The sequence below is a fragment of the Saccoglossus kowalevskii genome, chromosome 6 (assembly GCF_978046115.1).
Source record: "Saccoglossus kowalevskii chromosome 6, keSacKowa6.1, whole genome shotgun sequence".
Lineage (NCBI taxonomy): Eukaryota > Metazoa > Hemichordata > Enteropneusta > Harrimaniidae > Saccoglossus > Saccoglossus kowalevskii.
Window position 1 is genome coordinate 33,396,946 of NC_140646.1, and position 20,838 is coordinate 33,417,783.

At 32.4% G+C, this 20,838-nt stretch overlaps 1 protein-coding gene across 1 annotated transcript in view; it reads left to right on the top strand.

Annotated features, from left to right (window-relative positions):
* The window catches only part of LOC100376684 (uncharacterized), a 54,330-nt gene extending 33,945 nt beyond the window's left edge, over nt 1-20,385 (top strand). Inside the window, exon 2 of the mRNA XM_078012469.2 lies at nt 20,028-20,385. The gene's annotated coding sequence lies outside the window, so the exon portion shown is untranslated. The remainder of the gene's footprint in view (nt 1-20,027) is intronic.
* The last annotated feature ends 453 nt before the right edge of the window (nt 20,386-20,838 follow it).

Genomic DNA, 20,838 nt, shown 5'->3' on the forward strand with positions numbered 1-20,838 from the left:
TTTTAAATCACATAAACAAATATCTGGTCAAATATATATTTTATTTGAGAATCATTTTGTTAGTTAAACAATTTGGTTTTAGCAGAAGTCAAAATTTTACAATTTCATAAGCGAGATTTTGAGAGTGAGATTTATAATTGAAAGTAAAAGAGCAAAGGCATCCAATATAGAAATCTGGTGAATATGATACATGAACTTATTAGGCGCTTAATGATAACACAGAGGGGGATCATTATACTAACTATGCGAGATGAAAAAAAATGTGAAGTTCATAATGTGGATGATTGTCAAGTTGTCGGTCTTTGATAAAAAGTAATAACAGGTGGGGAATAGAATGTCATACCCTCATGGAAATAACAGTATATGAAAAGTCTTGACCCGGGTGATCACGTTTCCTATTTTCATCTTTATTTCTAGTGTTAACAAAAATACTACAGATGTCAAATTTAACCTTTTCAGACCTCTCTTCTATTTTTTTGTGTTCAAATACCAAAAGATGCATCAACAAGAGTGGATCGGGTTTCCCATCACAATCCACAATGAAAGAGTCGGTGAAAATAATCTAAAATCTAAATTTTTTTTCCATTCTGAGTTGTGTTTTAATTTAGCACAGAAATGACTCGTATTTCATCCATCAATTTTGCTCTTTAAAAAAAAAAAAAAAAAGTGATGAAAATAATTTCCCGGTATAACAGACTTTTGTTCTGTTGAATCTGCAGGTCAAGATGTGTTTTGTCATACTTCATACTATGAATACTAGATTGAAACTGTGCAGTGTAACGATCCTGTCAATTGTGTTTCATATTTCCCTGGTATCAATGTCTATACAGTGAGTAGGTAATAAAGAAAGGTTCTGGCCTCTATCATATCCATACTAAACCTTCAATATCTTCACTTAACCTTCTTTTGTATACCCTATAAATATTCTACGATCTCTGACTGCCGTGTGTCATATTTCATAATTAAAGCCTTAGTAGTCACTGTATCATGCCCTACTGCTACAGAAATGAAAATTAATTTTCTCGTTTAGCTCTCGGCTAATAGCAGTTTTCTCAGTGAAGAGCCCCTTACACTTGGATGTCATATCATCATAACACGACTGCTAATGCCTAAGATTCCAGCAAACATAGGGATTGTTAATAGCATATAACGTCTCATTATGCTGGCTTCATCTCTCTCCTAAAATACCCTCCATATCATATGTGCCGTGTGTCGTAATTGAATAAGCCATTGGATATCAAAATACTGACTTTGCAGCGAACGGAGATGAGTGACAGTGTAATAAAGTCTGATCTCTGGCAAAATTGATAAGTCAATATACAGTAGTGACACAATAAACCGGTGTATTGCCCTTAATAAGAGTGTAGATATGTTCTCTTATTAAGCTGTATGTATGTCAGTTGTCTATTAAGAGCACACTTGGTCTAATTATTCATATTTTGACATTTGTAATACACTGTCTGACCTTTCAGTGACTTTAATAGATATTTATTTATTGCTGTCAGTACTGAAAAGTGAATGTTTCATACTCCGTCCACGCTCTCTCTGCTTAACTTGGCTGTCCAATCTTCTTTTGTGTATGTAGTTGACTGCTTGTAAATTGGAGTTATGGAATCAGAAATTTTATTACTGGAGGTTCATTAAGATTACTACTTCTTTAGGTGTAATTTATTTATAGCGATTTGCAGATGTCTTTGAAGATTTTTTATGCAATGTGCCAGTGATGCTTACTGCTCAGCTGGGCTTGTGTGGCAGGGGATCAATTTACAATTTTTTTTTACTTTTCCAAAACATAAAAATATAATGTGCGCTATTAAAAGATTATTCTACATATCTCTTCTGAATCTGAATGTTTTTGTTTCTAGTTGAAAACCATGACAACATATTTGGTCAATTGACTTCTCAATTTGGGTTTATAATAAATTTTTAAAATGCAGCTATGAATATATTTCCTTATTGCGTATGGTTGTGAGTACTTTTAGTGATGGAGAATACATGTATCAGAAATATCTATGGAATGGTCACCATGGCAACTCTTGAAGTCATGTGACTTTTATTTTATTACATAGTTGTGAAATATTCTTGTGAGAAAAAATTTCTTGGTAATCACCATGACTACTGTAAGTTATAATTTTCAGAACATGCAATTCCAAAATGGTGAAGTTTTACGGATACGTTACTCTCATATTGCACTAGTACAAATATTGACTCTGTGAACACCCATTTTCCCGCCAAAATTTTGAGCAACATTTTGCTCATTATATGATGTTTTCTTTAATTTTCTTATCAACTTTGAACCTGATGTTCATACGTTCTCATTGGCTACATGTTTTAATCAACATTTTTGAAAATATATGGAAATATTTTAATAGTTTACTGAAAGGTAAAGTAAAACCCAATATGCAAATTAAATGAAGGGGTACTCAAACTTGACACGATGTACCCATAGCACTTCAGTCAAAATCCAGTGGTCATTTTGAATTGAAAAATTGATCTAACTACATATAGCTATAAATGCTTGATATTTTATTAAGCAAATAAAAGGTTAGATACAAAAAAAACTTTGAATTGGGGGAGCTGAACTTGTTCCCATGGTAACACAACTTTGTGATTTCCCTATAGTGTGAATTTTAGTCAGGTTGCTGTTCTGAATTCAAAAATTCTCAAAATAAGTAAATTCACAGAGAATATCTTTGAAAAATTCATGTATCAAAACTGCATTAGCCAGTCTGGGAGCGATGACAGAATCGGGAAAAAAAATGCACAGGAAAAAATAATAGAATAAATATCCTGCAGGATCAAAGACAAAGAGGAAATAAAAAAAGTATAGCATCTTCATCATCGACTTTATTTTTGGCTTGGAATTAATTTTCGCTATTTTTGCTGAAGGAATGATTAAGTGAAAATAAAATCTAGCAATTATACCTTTTTTTCTTATATTTTACATTCGACTCATCAAAAATCAGTGATAATAAATTCCATACAAAACACCCCAAAAGTCTTTTCAGCGAAAATTAATTCCAGTAAAAATTAAGTATTTCACAGTATATAAACATTATCAAACAAATGTATTAAAATTACTGAAAGTTGACGATAATACCTATTAAAATGGTGATATGCGTTCAAATTTCATGTAAACAAACAATGCATAACACCCATATCATATATGACATGTTTTGATCAACATCTTTTAAACAGTAGATTGGGATAGTATTGAGTTCTCAATTCTTTCATATTATAGATAATTAGTGTGCAACCGAATTAGTCAACATTTTAAACAAAATACATTAAGGCAGTATTGCGTTTCACTATATAATATAATGATGTAGTTGCAATTAAATAGAATATGGCATAGTTGCCTATTTTCTGATTAACAACTCTCAAAGGTTCATTCTTATGTAATAGTTAACTAATTGTTATAATGCAATTATTCTGTTTGATGGCCCCTTTTGGGATGTATGAAAAAATGATTTTGTTATACATTGCATGTTAGGTTAAGTAGAGAACACCGGATAAAGTTACACAAGGATTGACACCCCCACCTTTAGTTAAAAAGCATAAAATCCAGGTTGACCTCAGGTCTAGTATGATAATTTGTTATTAGAAATTCAACATTTTCTCCTCCAAGATTAATACAGGATAAGGTTATTGTGGGAGGCATTTTATTTGTCTAATCATTTTTATTTTCTTAATAAAGTATGCAGAAACTGGATTGAGTCTTCAATTAAGTACGAGATTACTGTTGAGACGTATTCTTATAATATGTCTGCATGCTATACCGTAGTCATGTTGCGTATCATGAATAATATCCATAATCATTTATTACATTAAAGGCTGGGCATCTGAAATTAATAGATAGAAAATGAAATAAATAGATTATCAAAGCTACTCTATGTGTGGAGCATACACAATTAGTGGCCACTCAAACTGTGCCATGTGTTTCATAATTTCATATCCATCTTGGCAAATTTTTTCCTTCTAGATATATATTTTCTGAAATACACTCAATAAAATTATAGACAACTGGATTATGTTTTTTGTATTAGTATCATATACATGCACTTAAATAAATGACAGAGATGTGTTTATAGACAAAATAAGTTTATAGATAATTATCTTGCTGGGGGTGGGAGGTCTTGTTGTATCACTTTTGGGAATTTTATTTTCTCATTTTCACTTCATGACACATAAAGTTGAATTTTTGAAATTTATTTTATTAATTTTTCATAACCCATTCATACAGCACCTATGTAGCTCCCACTATATCTGACATAGTTGCAGATCCACACTGTCTCTACCCTAACCCCATCATTTCAGTTATCACTGTTTTTGCTAGTAGTTGTGGCTTCTACGAGTAACAATGTTGTAGTGTACAGCTCCTGCTGTTTTGCTATTGCGTAGTTGTAGTTTCGCTGACGCTACCAATAACAGCAATGATAGCAACATATCCCAATGACTCTCAAAATTTTTGAAAATTTGTCTCTCTGGTGAAATTAACATGTTTACAGTAGTGACTATATATACACAATTTATTTTCATAAATCATATTTTAATAATCCAGTATACAATAAATAAAATATTTGGTTATGTGCACTTTTGGAAATGTTGAAGTGGATACGGTATGTGCTCTATTACATTTGCATGATAGACCAAGAAAAATATATTAATCTTACTGGTATATGAATTATCACAATTTTAAAAAATTAAAAATTAATAAAATTTTCGTTAAAGATCAAAATTAAAACACATGTTTTATGGTGGTTTTAAAATATGAACATACATATGCAAACATGCATTCATTGGTCAGAAATTTTTTTTTTGGATTCAGTGCTTTTGTCAGAATTATGTCAAAAAATGGCAAAGCACGGTGTGTTAACAAATGCTTGGCAGGGAATCAGCTGATTGGAGGACCCTTGCAAAGACTCATGGGTAGCGGAGGTTATCAAATGACTTTCATAGCAAATGAAAGCATATTTTTCGGATCTTCCAGGCTAAATTTTTTATAAATTTTCATAAAAAAATTCATGCCTTCATGAAATTCACTGTATCAACAAGCACAAATTCAGAAACAAAATCAGAAACATTGTGCTTGTCCCTTTTTTTATTGATGAAAACTTCAGAAATGTGTTGCTAGGCAGACTAGGACCCACGACAACGAACCAACCCTTTGTAATAACAACAACAATAACAACAACAACATTAATAATGGTCAGCTGCTAGTATTGGTAACTGTCAGTTTATGGGGTTTGACTGTAGTGAGTGTATATTTAAAATCTCCAAATAAAAATTAAATATTAAAAGGATAAAAAACATCCCATTGCTTCAGGTTCGACCGAGCGTGCACAACTGAAATTAGCACTAAATTTTTTATGGGACAAGATTTTTTTGTTTATAAATATGGAATGAGACTGCAAATAATAGAATACTGTTATGTTATATATTTAATATCATAATTTCTATTGGTTGATCATATTCAATCATCAAAGTTTCACCATATTTGCTCTATTAGTAGTACATACACTTTAGATAAGTTGACTGTTGTATTTTAATGATCCACCATACAAACAATGCAATTTTTGGGTTATATTGGAGTTTAGAAATAGAGCAAATACATTACTACATAATAGATCATTTGCGTGGGTCTGACTTTATAATAATAAAATGACAATATGTATAAAGGGAAAATATCAATGTGTTGTTGTTTTCTGTCTCAAAATATTTGAAATTTGAATATTTGCAGGCGTTTGAAAACAACATTTTGTACCAGTTACTGCCACAAAATGTCAAATATACCCTGAAATTCTGAAAAATTATCTCACCAAGTTAAAGTGGGTAACAGTAGGCATTATGAATACTGAATGATATGCGAGCTGTACTAGGTTTCTACTGTAAGATACTTTATTATTAATAGCTGAAATTAATTTTCACTGAAAATACTTTTTGAGTGTTTTGTGTGGAGTTTATTTTCACTGATTTTTGATGATTTGAATGTCAAATATAGGAAAAAGGGTATATTTGCAGAACTTTATTTTCAGTGAATTACCCCTTCAGCAAAAATAAATGCCAAGCAAATGTAAAATATTTTACAGTATTTTGTGTCACAGTTCAATGTGTTATTAAGTGCCATTAGTCTTTGTCGGCCAAGTTCAAGTAGATAAAGCTGAATCATGCATGCATATTAAACTACATGAAGGTGGTTTATTGCAGTAATTAATAACTTGGTTGCATTTTTTTTGAATAATTTTAAAGCTTAATATTAAATTTATGAATTAACAGACTCTTAAAGCTACATTATTTCAATAACTCAGGTGTGTGCGAATTTCAACATTCAAAGGTTGACAAGTCCCTTATGATCTTGTTTTCCTTATATGGTACTGTTGTATTTCTTAGTGCAAAGCTTCTGTAGTTCAGTAATATGTTCACTGACTATTATCATCATCATCATAATTTTTCCATTTTATTCAAGAATATTATGATTGCACTTAATCATTTTCCTAGTTTAGTAAGTGCCATGCGTCATGTGCACAAGAGCAATACTGCTATAAATGTTTATACCGATAGTTAAAATTTTTCAATAATTGTTGTCCCAGACAATCAATTCACTTACAAAATGTAATTTCAAACTTTTTATTCTCTTTGATGAAAAATAGCAAATGCTTTAATACCTATGAAAAAATATGAATTACCGGTACTGCCATTAGAAGTGCTTGCAAAATTTATTGTAATTTTTTTAAATTTTTACTTTACTTTGATCTTTTTTTTTGTCCTACAGTATAAAATGTTTGATCATACCTAAAAAATTATAATTGCAAACTTTTGATTTTATTTATAATTTTTTTAATGAAAAAAGTGAAGGGTATAGATGAACTTATTTCCTTTAAAATAAGCATTATACCCCATAGTATTATGATTCAAAAAAGCTGCCATTTTATGACAAAAAGAGATAGTGGAATATAAGTTGAGGAAACTTCATTGAACAAATTTCTCTATCTACATCTTTTTCACTGCAACCATCTCTTGAAATAAGTTATAACTATTGTCTGTTGCAAGTATTATATAAACACACCATTTGCACACCTCTTTCTGAACTGTAAATAATACAGATCACTCCTCCAATGAATGCCCAAATAAGGTATGTCATGTGACAGCTACAATGTACATGCAATAGCAGCTAATTTAAATATATACCAGTACTAGATTGCAGGGTTTAGGAACAAAACTGGTATTGGAGGTTAACAATTACTTAACCTTTTCACCACCAGACTTTCTTGCTCAAATTGTTCTATACTTTTTTCTTATATTCTTCAATATTTCTGGAAATGAACCCTAATTTTGGAGCCAATAGACAAAATTTGAATCAATTTTGAGTTTTTACTCAAAACATTTGGCTATTTTTGTCCCACTCTTCTGAAGGAAAGTGCAGACTATAAGCGATAAACGGACTATTTTGTGAATTTGTGATGAAAAGAAGGAACTGGTGGTGAAAAGGTTAATTCATTTAATCTTATGAAGAAAGACATAAACAAAAAATAAAATTGTCTATGGTGCCTGTATAATTCAAATAAACAAATCAGTTCATGACAACACTGCTGAGGTTTTTAAAAAAGATGCTGTCTTTCCACATAGGCAGCCAAGAATTCTGAAATTATTCCTGTGTAACTGCTGGTATAATTCAGTAACTTCATTGTGGATAGCCACTGTACATTTTGCAAATTATAACTTTAATGATGAATATTCTGTAAAAATGCACCACAATAGATACTATCTATTGTGGGGGTACCCAGTTACAAGAGGATTGATTTGTTTCCGCCAAAATGAGAAAAGTACAATAGTTACACTATATCTTCATTGGTATTCTCAACTAATATAATTTGTCTTCAGACATTTTTATTCGAATTATTCGTTTTGATGATGTTTTTGTCTCTGTGCTAAATATAAACTACCGGGTACTTATAAACTGATATGCATTGTAAGTCTGCTTTCGATGTCTGTTGGCCGTCAGGTGGGCTGTATACTTGTGATGTTAATTGTGTGTTTGTCTATATAACAGACATTATCTACTTTATTGAGGTATCATTGTAGTTATTTATTACAAATCAACTAGTAAAGGTCATGAGAGTTGATAAACAGAGGGCAAAATGTACAAATATGGATCTGTAATAGTCATAAACCCCCTGCTATGCTCAGGGCCTTAATGCCTCAATCCCCATGTGTTGCTGAGGTTGGGGGGTAGCTATCCATGTCTTCCCTACGGACTAGCCCAATAGTAGACAGCTACTGGCAAAACATGCTTGCGAAACAAGACACATTTTTTTTGTTAGTAGCTCCTTTTATATGTAAACAGATGTAAATGTATCGTACACATTGTGAAGAAAAGAAAAAGGACTATTGTACTGTGAACAGATTTACTTTTGAGCGGAAAATTTCCTTGAGTCAGAAAAAATCATAAAAGTGAAAACAAATGACAGTGATGATTTTTTAACCGCGACAATGTCATAATTCTTACTGCTAAAAAAATCTGATTGGACATTATTTTCTATTTGCTGCAGATTTTCATCAGAATTTTGAGAAAAATGTATGTATGGTATATTTTTAACCGATTGGACATTTTTTTTGGGGGGGGCTACAGATTTTCATCAGAATTTTAAGAAAAATGTATGTATGGTATACATGTATTTTGAGCTGATTGGACATTATTTTCCTTTGGCTTTTGATTTTCATCAAAATTTTGAAAAAAATGTACTGGTATGTACGGTACATTTTGAACCGGTTTGACATTATTTTCTTTTTGCTGCATATTTTCATCAACATTTTTAAAAAAATTATGCAGGTTGACAGTTTACCTTGGAATTCACAATAAATCACAGCAAAGTAATGCATTTAGAGTTGAAAATGTCTTTATTATCTGTGACACTGTCTTCATTTTATCTGTTTTATGCACTGTGCCATATGTTCCATGATTACGTCAGTCTTATTTTTAGCAAGTTTTTGTAATTAAAACAAACGTTATTATTAAATCCCCCAAATATCTGACAGTGATGGTTTAAGGAACTAAAGTAACCAACGTCAAAACATTATTTTATTTATATTCCGGCCTGTTTGGCAAATCACAGTCAATAGCTATTTATTTGTAACGTCCTTCATACATATAATGATATTCATTCTGTATTTTAGACTTCCATGCACATACGAATGACATCCTTCTAAAATAGCCTGCGGAATAACATACTTCCATTAACCTGCTCAGTAACAATTAACTTTCACAGCCCAAAAAAATTAACCTCCAAAATTTTCTCATTTGCTGCGAAATTTTTCCACATTTTCCAGTTAATTTTAAACGAAAAGTATCAATAATGTTGTCGATCAATCTTGCGGTTCGAAATAAAGCATAGATATTCACACTTTTCAACTCGCTTGTGACGAATAATGACAAGCTATATTGAGGTTAATATCCTTAGTGTATTAGAATGTATGATACCTCGTACACAACCCTTCAGAGCAAAATGTTTTTCACAAACAATAAAATAGTTTAATCTCCCTCATAATGTTGGTACACAGAATCTGATCCCCTTCGTGCTGTTCCTATGACAACCAACTTTCCGAATATGATACAACGGAGGGTTGTAAAAATACATAAAATGTCAAATCTATAAATCCATAAATATGTCCTTTATCCATTTGTAATCTAAACTATATTTTATGATGGCGTCGGAGCAAAGCATAATATTGTACATCAATTCCCATGCTGTTTTAAATCATACCCATCTATGTATACACTAGGCAAGAGACTGAAATGTCTTTTGTACAGATTAGGTGGAACAAGGAATAATGCAGAGTAAAGCTATCTGTCTCTGTTAGGCCCGTTCACGATATATAGCTCTGCTTAAGACATAGCTCTCTGGTTATAAATATGGAGATTATAACTAGTGAAGTTTTCATGTCATAATTTGTATATATATTTCCCTCATTTTAATGGTTACACTGCTTATGTTTGCCATAAAGGTTTATGTACCAAGATTTGATCACCACCTAGTAAGGGAAGTTTGTTGATATGTGTACTCGCAGATTACTTCCAATCTCTTATATTATCCAGTTTGTGTTTTATTTCTTTCTTTGATAGCCACTTTTAATTCCCGAAACTGTTTTAACATGTATTATATTAATACCCAATTAAATTGTTATCAAAACTGTGTATTAATTAATTTGTAGTATTTTGGAAATCAGATGAATGATGTTTCATTAAAAAAAGCATAAGATGCGGTAAATATTACTTTGTATCTGCTTAAACTATTGAGAATAAAAAATGCTAAAATCGTACCATTAAAATTTATACACTGTTTTTAAAACTTATTAATTATATCTACATAACAAATAACCTCGCTTAGACATCAGTGAAAAGTAAAATGCAAGAAAAATAATTAAAAAAAGTATTCTTTATCAATTAGTTATAGTAATGCATATTTAAATAACCTGTCAATTGACAGCAACTTTCTGATATTAATTATATAACCAGTGATGTAAGTAAAGTATGACTAGTATAATACAAAAATACAGATAATGTTGGTGGTGTACTCAGGTTGAAAATGTCAATTTTATTATCAGTATTACATTTTTTGATAATTTTTTCCTCATTAATGTAAAATACTTTATTTTAGCTGGAATTAATTTTTGCTGAATAGACTTTTGGGTGGAATTTATTTTCACTTATTTTGTGAAATGGAATTTATTTTCACTTATTTTGGACGAGGAAAATAGCTGACTTTTTTTTTCACTGAATCATTCCTTCAGCGAAAATAACGAAAATTAATACCAAGCGAAAATAAAGTATTCCACAGTATATTGAATTAATTATGTTTTAGTAAAGTACACAGGTGTATCCATTGGTAACAAGTTAAAGTATGTCAATACCAAGGTCAAAGCCACTGGCAGAGTTTCATTGAATAACAGATATGACTTTGGGGAACCTTAGTTAAGGTGCTTGTGGTTGACACATTATATTGTCAAAATGTTAGTAAGATAGGAAGATGGGCACTCAACCCTGTCACATAGTCTCTCAAACACAGTATATGGCTTATGTGGAAAAATGCAATAATATGTACCTTCAATTTGCATATTATAAACCTTTTCACCACTAGACTTTCTCACCCAAATTTTTCTGCACTTTTTTTTTATATTCTTCAATATTTCTGGAAATGAACCCTAATTTTGGAGCCAATAGACAAAATTTGAGTAAACTTTCAGTTTTTACTAAAAAATTTGTGTATTTTTGTGTCTCAAACCTCTGAAGGAAACGCAGACTATAAACTAGTTTTTTAACAAGTAATGTTGTTGTTTGTTGGTTTTCTATATTTGTGTGTAATGTAAGGTTTTGTTTAACCCATTTTTATGTATTTCTGTATTTTGCGGGTCCTGTAGTTGGGAATTTTGTCCTGTAGATCATCCGATTGAATAAATAAAATAAATAAATAAACAACAAAAATATTTAATCAAAAAAAAATATTGGCATATATATATTCATGTAGTGATTAACTTGACATTATTTGGTGTGTACATCTAGAAAAGTAAGGAAGTGTGCATATAATAGTAATCTATATCAAACCATTGAGGGGGATACAAACTGTCTATGAAATCATGCATATTTATTGAAGTGTATCATTTGTATCCCCTCCAAGGAATCCTCATATTCTATATCTTGGTATTCACATCCTGTTTTGGTGCCTGTCTCAATCTCCTTCTCATGGAGAATAGCTGGAGGCGCTCACCGTCACTGATTTCTTCATTTCTCACTTAACCTAGCACCTCATTTTAACAAGACAGTAATTTATGAATTCTCCAATTGTAACTCATTTACTTGATTGTGTTTAATTATTTTCCACTGTAGCAAAGCCTCTCAATTGTTGGCAAATCTCTGTATCCAAGCCCCGCATTTAAAACAATAACAACTATGAGTTTGACTTTTGTTTAATAGTCTCGTTGGGAATTATTACATGAAATTAAACTCCCACATTTTTTTCAGAACACTGTCATTTACCTTGGTTGGTACACGGAGATGAATATTCTCAAAGCATTTAACCCTCCCCCCTCCCCAATACACGCAAGGAAAAAAGCTTTCTTAATGGAATTTCATAAAAAAAACAATCAATTTACTTAACAAGCTTTTCTACCCACCATTTTTTATGGTTCACTTTTGAATTCACTTTGTGGTTTCCTTCTTTTTGTTCCCCCTGATTGACTTGTTTTGTATCCTCACACGATGAGGAACACAAAAAAACAAAAAAAAGTGGCAATTTCCATTACAAATAAATTGATGAACAGCTAGCTATGGTGATTGACAGCCCCGTGATGCAGGTAAGTTGAGCATTACATGTAGTTCCATTTCCAGTAAATGTACTCTGTCAAATTATGTCAAAAGTGCTTGGATTTGACTAATTATACCTAGAAAAATAACCTGCTCGACATAGACAACCTGAAAGCCTGTGTCACTTGTTCCGATTCAAAACCATTGTTCGCTGGAAACTGCGATAAGAAATTATGACGGCTAAAACAAGTGGTTAATTGTATTTGTCAGAATATATGTTCATAACCCCAGACAAAGCCTTGCTTTGTGTCGTACATTTTAACAAAAGAGACCTTCATTTAAAGAGACATGTTTTTGTAATTTCTCGACGACCCAATTTTCGGAAAAATCATGTTCAACTATTGGCTATATTTATGCAACATGATGGCAAATGAATTGAGGTTGAACAGCCTTATTGAAAAAAAAAATCGTACATCGCATTGTGCTTTGAGTTCAATACATTTGACGTATCTGGCTTGACACTTTGAAAACCTGTATGAAGAAGTCATCGCACTTAAGTGAATGCTCAGGAAAAGGTATATAAATGCTAAAGCATTTTTCTCTTTTATGATTTTAAAAGCTTATAACAGGTAAAAGATTTTTTTTCTTTCAACTTCTTTGTGTGTCGTTGGTAATAGTCAAAAGGTGGATTGTTGTGTTGAAAGTTGACGACTTATTATCCATCGTTTGATAACCATCACAAAAAGATGTCTCGCTTTTTCTGTAAGCATTTATATGCCACAACTCCATTGATCCTCGACAAGATTTTGCTGCCAATAGTTGTGTTTCTATTTCGCAATGAGAATAATAGCATTTATGACACATATATCACACTGGTACCTTTTAAAGGTATTATATTGGATTCCATATGCAATTATTTGACAAGTTGAAAAAAGAAATACTTGATTAAAGTAAATGGAATGATAGAACTCAGTGATATGATCTTAACAGTCTCCTGTTGAACTGAGTGACTGTCATAGTTACGGACTGATTCTTGATTTATTCAAGTCTTGTTTACATTTACCTTACAATCAATATGTAACTTAGCAAGTACATTGATAGTTAAGAAGGTTTCATAAGGCCATAGGTATCACAGGGTTTGGTCTCATTGGTTAACTAGATGGCAAGGGCAAAGATTATCACACGGATAAGAATTAAAGCTGCCTTTTGCGAAATTACAGCATAATCGTTTTAAACTACCTGAAGGTTTTATTTTTTCTTCGCTGATGATGGGATTATTTTCACTCGGAAGATAAATGTTTTTGTCAGATGGAGATCGTTTTTTTCAGACTTTTTTTTCCTTCGAACAAGCGGAATGTGATATGATGTGTGATGGTATTTGGTTAATAGCGATGAGTCTCTAGCAGCATGGCGATACCTAAGATCAGTACCTCCACTCATCCGTGGTAAGCAAGAATACCCTTGCCTGATACAGCAAATACTTTGAGCAGTTTCTAAAACATTTTTATTTTCTATCTTTGTTGATAACAAAGAAGACTGCGTCCCGAGAGATTTCCGACAGTTGCATGCCTTTGAAGGGAGTGAGTGAAATATAAGTAATAAAAAGCCAAGCTTTTAACCCTGCAATAGATACTCTGACAGCTTTCTGAGCGGCGGGAAAAAAAACATGCAACACAAAAGGTTTAAACACTAGACAACGACTACTTACACATATTATTTTTGATCATTGAAACTAGCTAGTCAAGGATCCACCAGGGTACTGGTGAATTGGTGTATACACATCGCATAAATCTACCTATTCTGTTTTTGTAATTGCTAGTGTATCGGGGAATACATTCGCCAGGTGCAATAATCTACACAAGAAAATCATTTTTTGATGCCTTGGAGATAAGATTTCTTTTAAGTCGTCTTCATTTCAGGCTTATATCCTTAGAGAATTTGTGTCCTTTTGACGTATTGTAAATTACTACAAATATGCAATTTGCCGGGTGATTCCCATGTCAGTACCCAATAGGGCTCATTTTCCCAAGAGTCGTACATGTGCGTAATGTTGGGCGGTTTTGCAAGTGACAGGGTGTTGTGTGAGCTTTTATCCTTGACAATGGAAATCTCTCAAGCATGTTTTATTTTATTTTTTTTTTGAACCTGAGGTTTAATTTCTAATAAAAAGCTTATTGTATGGTCAGAGTGCAAAGTAATAATATGAGCATGTCTCTCGCTTTGTCTAAGTGTCTTTGTCAATGTCACCACTAAATGGCTGTGTAATCCACATTGGACCATTTGTCAGTCTTAACTAAAACTGAACCATTTTTCATTCACTCCACCATTGTAGGTAAGTTTTGTGATATTGTTCTCGTTAATTGATAGGTTTCCAACTCCGGTAGTTAAAAAACATCTGATGTTTCAACTCATTGCCATGACAACAGAATTTCATCTTGGGTGTTCAACATTTTTATTATTCAGTAATCTGAGTCATTGCACATTGCTGGGCTGAGAGACGAAATGATCCAAAATTTGTAACCTCACGAACATCCTCTCAGTTGTTTTAACAATAGAATATATTTATTGATATGCTGAGAAAATGCTACATGTCAATTTAGACTGTGAAAGTCATTAACATGAACTAAAATAAACACATTTAGGAAAACAAATTTTGAAGCCAGATTATACAATGGTTGAAACGAAATATTTTGTCACAATTGAGTAAGAGTTCTGGTGTTTGTTGACATCATTATTCATTTGAATTGCTAATTAGTGCTTATGTATCCTGATAGGTTCGGGTTTATTTTATTTATAATTTTGTTTTTAGCTTTTCTTTGCTTTGTGTCACTACTTACATCTAATGTGTGTGTCAATTTTAAGACCAAAGTGACAACTGGAGTGTTTGTGGAGCTTTAATTCTCAAATCCTGGCGCTTTAGTTTCAGATGGAATTTTCTTTCATGAGTATATGCAGTGCTTTTAAAGAGTTTTACGCTTCAGCCAAAGTGTAAAATTCATCACGTTATGAATGAAATTATAGGTTTGGAAAAGGGTAATTTGGCTTTACGAGTAGCTATGCACACCACTGGAGAGCTCCGTAAGAGGATTTCAACAGAAAATAAAAATTGAACTCACCAACTCAAGTAGAAAAGCAGCAAGTTTTAAGAACTTTGTAAGAGAGTTTTGTGAAAATTACTAAAAACTGTTACAATGGTGGCCATGCATACTAAGCATAACGGCACTATATCATTAAGGTAAAAAAAAATATAAAACAGCTTGGAGATGATAGTACAGAACTGTAAAACAGAGATTAACCCTATCCCCAATAGACAGCATAAGTATAGTTGTTGTCATGGGGAAAATGCACAATTTTTGTCTCTGACGTAAAGGCTTACATGACGTGAGGAACAAAACAACCTTCGTTTGCGTATTGAAGACAGTGAGTAGCTGTGCTATAGTCATTATTGATGACGGATATGTTACGATCTAGTTTGACATCTACTGGCCTTAGGATATAATAATATGAAAATGCAACATTATGTTCCGCTTCACACAATGAGACTGAAAAACATTATTTTTATAATATTGATGAAGCTGTCCTGCTAAATACAATTGATGATCTAACTAGTGAGTGTGTAGAAAATTGATGGTATTATTTATTTATTTTCCATTATATGGCTTCTTCAATTATATCATATTTTTTATTATTTGTGAAGTGGAACCAATAAATTATTCATTGATTTTTCATATATTTATTTTTTATCCTCCCATCATCATCTGCTGGTGTTCTCAAACTTTTGCTATTTATTCTTGTTCAATGTTGGTGACAAAATTCAAACCAAATAAAGGGAAAGGTAAAACACTACAATTATAAATACATTTCAAATGAATACAAATATGTACAGCTTCTAGATCTTAGCCCCCCCCCAAAAAAAACACAAAACAACAACAACAACAACAACACATCTTGTTTCTGGTTATCCTATAAATCAGTTAAAAAAGAGCTCTGTCTCAGCTTTTAATCAGGTTTTTTGACAGAGTTTCTACAAAAATGAATACAATTTTGTAATTTTCATGAAAAATCAAAATAAAAGAACATTTTTAATGACTAATTTAAAATTTAAAAAACTTGCACCAATTGATTTTGGAAAAAAAAATTTTCTTTTTTTCTTTTCAAATTCTAATAATAAAAACCAATTATGTCACTTTTTGCCTCAATGTGCTCATACAAACACATAACCTGGTTTAATTAATGTGGGCAATCTGACTTGAAGGCTATAATTTTATTTAAGTACTTTCTTGGCACATACAAACAACAAATACAAACGAGAACCTCAAAGTATCGGCCACTAAATATAGCTCCAAGATATCACCAGTTTCCTATGACTCGTTTTGGTTTTAAAAGCGAGAAAAATGCCATTTGATTTGTTACATGTTTTGTTTGTGTGTGCCAGGCATAATCTTGATTGGAATTTTTGCGGACATTACTTATAATCATGTATAATGTATAAAAAATAAAATATTGTAAGTGAAATACATTCTGTTGATGACATGCTGTTTAAATCAGTGCTTTGGGAATACATTTGCCCTTTTAACTCTGATTTTAGATGATAGTTCATCATACTGACAAGTGATGTTTTTCACTTTTTGGCGATGATAAATTTTTCTGAAGGTAAAAGTGTTGAAACTATAAGTGAATGGCTGAGGCACTTACAATATGAACCAAGAAATATTAAAAATATATACACTGTATAACTAATTTTTTATAGAAATGATTTTTTATTCACATATTGGCCTTAATTTTAAAATTCTGTGCCTCTGAGTGCCACCCCCCCCCCCCCCCAGGCTGTGACTTTTAATAAATGCGATTTTTGCTAGTATAAAGTTATGGCAAACTACAAACACCTTGTCCTCGGTATGACTGCTAAGGGAGTCCTAAATTTTCACTCCATATCCAATTTCATTAACAAATAGAAATTATGCTATAATTCTTCACCGGAATTGATGTTCAGCGTTCAAGATAAGTGAGTGGAGATGCCAGGTTTATATAGGAGAAGGGCAGAATCCAGGAAATTAGTCTATTGTCCCACAACATCCTTCGCATTTTTTATAACTACTCCGAGTTATTATGCAAAAATTGCCTCGCGGGCTCGAATAAAAGAAAGCCATAAATGTGACTGTGTCAAGCCCTTTCAGACATTTTACCGTAATCACTTTGTGTTATTACCGTATTATTTTTCCGTAAAATGCAATAAGAAAAATAAAAGTCACAGTGCAGTGCAAATGCCGGAGGAACTTGCACAAAGCCATAAATTATTTTTCCTTCCATAGGTCTTTATTCTATTATTTGGGGGACAATAATATATCATAATCTTAATATCATCGTATTGTGTAAGCTCATTTTCAGCAAGTACTTCAGTTTCCATTGCTTTATTGTTACATTTATCCTAATTTTATCTGGCTATGTTCTCAATAGGCGGAACTTTGACATACGAGGATACAAAGCAGACCATTCAGGAAGTAATCTAACGAGTGGGGGTCGGTTCGGGCCATTGGTTATGCCTGCCAGGTAAAAAAAAGTGCCGCAGCGCGTTGGGGCAGATCAACTTTGAACAGCTGTCGAGTTTGAATAGTAACATTAGAAAGTGTTTTTCAAAGTACTGCACTAAACGATTGCACCTTTTGTGTAAATGTGTTGGAAGACAAATTATAAGAATAGTAACTTGTGTTATTGGGTTAGTATAATGTATAGAAAGTACTCCTTGGCTAAACACAAAACTTGGTGTATGTCAGCAAAATCCTTGACGAGACAGAGCTGGAGAAACTAGTATTTGTCTTTTTCTGAAGTATTCAGCAGTATTCTGCTTGTCATATAGTTTTAGCCCCAGGAAAACTACTTACTTAGAAAGCTTCGCTGTAAATAAATGGGCTTTCGTTAAGAGAGTCTCTCATACCTCGTCTAATTTCATCTGCAAAATGGTCTTTGTCATCTTATTTAGGGTTTCAATTTTCACTAATAACTCAGTCTCCAAATATCCAGCATTTTTTGAATTTCTGATGTCAAGTTAATTTTCTGGTAAAATTGGAAATTTTGTTTAGGATTTAAATTTTTAATGTGTCCCTGTCACATCAACTTTTGACATCTGCATGGGCATTTGCATATTTGTTTTCCTGGTTTGATCTCAAATGGGGGGAGGGGGTTTTACGATACCCTTGAGGTTAAATGAAGCGGTGGGGGTGGGCAGTGTAGATTTAGAGAATGGTGAATTAGTGCTTCACAAGTATACTGTATGGCTTGTGATTTTCTGGTGTCCTTGTATATGACGCAGGGAATCAGTAAATAAGAAACAGTTTGCCATTAATTCCTAAAGAGCCAATCGGGTTTAATTATTATTGCCTCTTTTTAAATCCATATGTTTGTTATTACGGTGAGTCTTGATTGGGATTGGAAGATGTAGTGGCAGAGTGATAGAGAAAAAGAGGGAGGTGCTGAACTCCCCTGAGTTCTGACATACAACTACTAATGTTAAAAGACTTGACATAAAAAGATGACCTCAGTTGTCAGCGATGCGTTCATGTGTGCTTTTTGTCAACAAAAATTTTAATTCCAGTTTCTAATTTCTGGATGTAATAATGGTGGACTGATATGAGCATTACTTTAATATGACAGGAAATAATCAGAAAAGCCGGACTTATCAAATAGCCTGGGGAAAGATTGTAGTTTTTAGCTGACATAATAACCTTAAGGGAGAGTGAGTCTAACTAGTCTGATTTGGATCCCAAAGCTACAAATATCTGATAAAGCTGAGGCCAATTATAAGTAAAGCAATAGTTTGGATTTTGTTCTGAAGCAGATGATTTTTCCTTATCTTATGGTATTTGGATAACCTTTGCAATCCCTTTTCACACTTGGGAAAAACAAATTCAAGGCTTTTTTTTCACCCTGTAAACTGTTTGTTAAAGCAAGCCCTTTTTAAAGCGCGGTGGTCGTTGCGCAGCGCGTGTTCGAATTTCATGTAAACAAACATTGTATTTTACACGTGTTGTATACGTAGCTACAACGACCACCATTCTAATGTATATGCTATTCTATAGCTGTGATTGGAATAGTTTAAAGGGATAAAGAAAATGGGATTTGTTTTTTTCCCAAACTGTTTGAATATGCTAACTGCTGTATGCTACAGAAAATGACTGGTACCATCATACTCTCTTAGGAATTTTTTTGTCTGCTTTTCATAATTGAGATGCGTTGAGAGAGAAAAATCCAAATGGGCATATCAGGTAGATAGATATGGAAATGATCTGCACACATTTCCCCATGCATAAAACACAGAATCCAAGTTTAGGTAATTTTGATAAGTTGAGATGGAAATACTGATTACTTTATTTTACAAGCTCTATCCCCATGACATAGCGAACACAGGATTTCAATTTGCTTCTCCAATCGTCTGGTCTCAACAGCAGATAGTCTTGTCATGTCTGTGATTTAACCATTGCTGTGGATATTGTACAGAGACTTGGTTCTGCCCTGACCTACCTTCCAAATTTAACAAACACATTCATTGATTCACTTGTATCTTACCAGTGTTACGTACTCACATGATTTCAAGAGTACAATGTATATGTACATTATAACCTAGGCAGACAGCCTGTCATTTCCATTGGCTCCATTCCACATGAATATGAAATTCAAAACCAGCCACATTTATAAATCTTTAATTTTCATTTATTTTTTTATTACGTTTCAGATCTTTGATTTTGGAAGTCGCTTAATCAGATTAGAAATTGGAGAGTGAGTGAGTGCAGGAGAAATGAATAAACATTGATTTTGCAAGAGGATGCGTCATCACTTGGACCTGGAATTTCTTTATATATTAGTTATGAGTTATTTAGGACACTGTCAGACTGACTAAATGACAGAAAAAGGCAAGCTGCAGTATATTCACATCAATATGAGATAAATTGTCATAACTCTTATTATTCTGTTGCTCATTACACCACTTGAACTGTTTTCATTATTATTAAGAACAAAAGCAAAAATATATGGAGACCTAAACAAGAATTTCTTGACAATTACATCAAAATAATTGAGTACTGGAAGACTTATACATACTAAGCTAGTGTATTTCACCCCCAAAAAATATTTTGGCATAGATAGCCCATGTGAATCTTCAAAAAAATTATTTTTTCTTAATATAGTGATAAGATGATTTTACAAACATAATTAGGTTTAAATTGATAAAGTATATTGATTTTCATCCTAATTTATTGTATTAATGGTGGATCGTATTCACCCATTATTTACTGTTATACTGCATTCAGTAAAATACTGTGTACATCAGATTGTTGTAAAAGCCATCGGTAAGGTATACATATTGGAATGTTATCATACAGAACATATTTCTGAACTTCCACTTGGAGTAGAAGAAAGTACATGAATCAAACAGATTCTCAATAAGTTATTGTTTGTTTGTTTGTTGTGGTTTCTTTTCATCTTCTATAAGCATTGTCTGCATGTATTGACAGTTATTAAACAGTTCAGATACCACGGCTGACCAC